General features: G+C 28.0%; 1 pseudogene; it reads left to right on the top strand.

The window, feature by feature from the left end:
- The first annotated feature begins 2,182 nt into the window (after window positions 1-2,182).
- The window catches only part of LOC119576725, a 442-nt pseudogene continuing 124 nt past the window's right edge, over window positions 2,183-2,500 (top strand).

Raw genomic sequence — 2,500 nt, 5'->3', positions numbered from 1 at the left:
ATATCCACTGTGTTTCAGTTTAGCAATTATGTTTACACAAGATCTTAGTCACCATGAAGTCAATCACTAGTGTTACCTGTTTAATCTTTTTACCGTTTTCCATGCTCTCCGGATATATTTTAAAATTTCTAATAGTATTTTTAATGTTGCAATAATCTTAATGCCAGTAATGTTAATTGTATCGATATTAATAGCGCTAGGAGAAAAAAAGTTTTCACAAATTTCAAGAATTGCGAAAATCAGGTGAGGTCACAAAGGGCCTACAAATTAACTCTTTGATGATTGTGCACACGTGGATCTATTCAGGTGTAAACAAAACTACAGCTGACAGTACAATTAACCGGCAGCTATGAGCTATGATTCGTTTCTATCAAAACTAACAACAGGAATCCGTTGTCAACTATGAAATAAAAAGCGTTAGATTATGAGTATCAGTTCGTATGGTAAAAATTACTATGTGATTTACAATATTTACAACATTTGTCTTCATGTTTTGCTACATTATGACTGTTATCTTGAAACCAATTTTAACGTTCCATTTAACTGTTTTATCCTCAGTCATACTCAAACAGAAGTATTTATATGGATTGCCTTCCATTGCTAATCATTATCCGTGATTTTTTCAAAAATATTTTTAGATTGCCAACAGAAGCTGTAAGAGCAAGGTCGACAGATTTCTTAGGATATACTGCATCCATCTATATACCAGGCTGACCACGTTTTTTGTCTCCCGTTTTCTATTACGTATTAGATATTAGCAATTAGATCTCTCAAAGCGGCCTTAATTTTTTATGCTCTTTTATCGTTGTTGCCTGTTTCACTAGGATGTGTAACGGATAATATTCCTCTCCTCCCCCCTCTGTTCTGCCATTTTCAGACAAACATTTTTTCAACGATAGTGCAGTGGCTCTCAACCCTTTCGCATAATCTTTTGCAGATGTATATTTCGTGTCTCTTAAATTACGTCTTTTCTAGTTTAAAAGGCTGGGAAACTTGAATAGCTGAGAAACATGAAAATGTACGTTAATAATAATAATGATAATAATAAGACAGTAGCATTCTTATTATGAAATAATAATAAATATAATAAATGATATAATGATAATAATAATAATGATATAATAATAATAATAATAATAATGATAATAATAATAATAATAATAATAATAATATAATAATAAATATAATATAATATAATAATAATAATAATAAATAATAATAATAATAATAATAAAATAATAATAATTTAGAAGAGATAATGGTGATAATAATAACAAAAATAATAACAAAATAATAATGATAACAGAATAGTAACAGTAAGATAATAATACTAATAAAATAATGATAATAATAAACCACTACTACTAATAATGAGATAATAATGATAATAAAATATTGACAATGATAATAATAAAATAGTAATAATAATAGAATACTACTACTAATAAAATCATAATAATGATGAAGTAATAATAATAAAATAGTAATGTTGAAAAAATAATTATGATAATAATAATGAATAATAATAATAATAGTTATAATAATAATGATAATAATGATAATAATAATAATAATAATAATAATATTGATGGTAATAATAATAATAATAATGATAATAATAACAACAATAATAATAATAATGGTAATAATGACAATGATAATGATATTAATAATGGAAGTCAGACATTTCCCTGCAGGACTTTTTCCCTGTTGCTTTTTCTGTCCATTTTGTGCAAATGGGCATTTCACTACTATTAATTGGTGAAGACAGGCAACCCTAAAACCTTTACTTTGGTGCTGGAGTGTATGAACTAGATTGATATATTTCAAGTTGAAGTTTTATTACTGTTTATTATTTTATTATATTTGTTACTGTCGTTTTTTGTTTTTTTTAGTATTTACTTTTTTGTCACTACTCACTAAAAGAGTGAGGCAAGAAAAATGTTTGTAAGTCCAATGAGAAGAACTTCAGTCTCGTAAAATATTAATCGAATTTACCTATATGTATGCATAAGTGTATATATTGTATGTGTGTATCAATAGATTTACTAATCATATGTGTGTATATATATATATATATATATATATATATATATATATATATATAATATATATGCCTATATATATATATGTGTGTGTGTGTGTATACATACGCACACACTGGTACGAAAATAAGAGCAGAATGGAGAAAAAACAAAAGCAGCAAAAGAAGCGTGGTCGACCCAAAGGTTCAAGATACAAATCGTCTCTGATTCCGGCTTCAAGTCAAAAAATGAAAGGAGAAGCTCAGACGAAACGTGGTCGTCCCAAAGTCTACCGTTCCAGCGATCAAAATCATAAAATCTAAGAAAACAAGGAAACGAGGTCGACCCAAAACGAAGACGGACGCAGAATATCCCGTGAAATTCGTTGACCTTGTTTTCAGTGGCTTCAAAGCTTTACACAACCGCAAAGGATCGTCTCTTGAAGCTGTTAAGACATACCTTAAGGAGAATAATGG

This window comes from Penaeus monodon, chromosome 9 (assembly GCF_015228065.2).
Source record: "Penaeus monodon isolate SGIC_2016 chromosome 9, NSTDA_Pmon_1, whole genome shotgun sequence".
NCBI classification, from domain to species: Eukaryota; Metazoa; Arthropoda; class Malacostraca; order Decapoda; family Penaeidae; genus Penaeus; species Penaeus monodon.
This window is presented reverse-complemented; position numbering and strand designations above follow the sequence as displayed.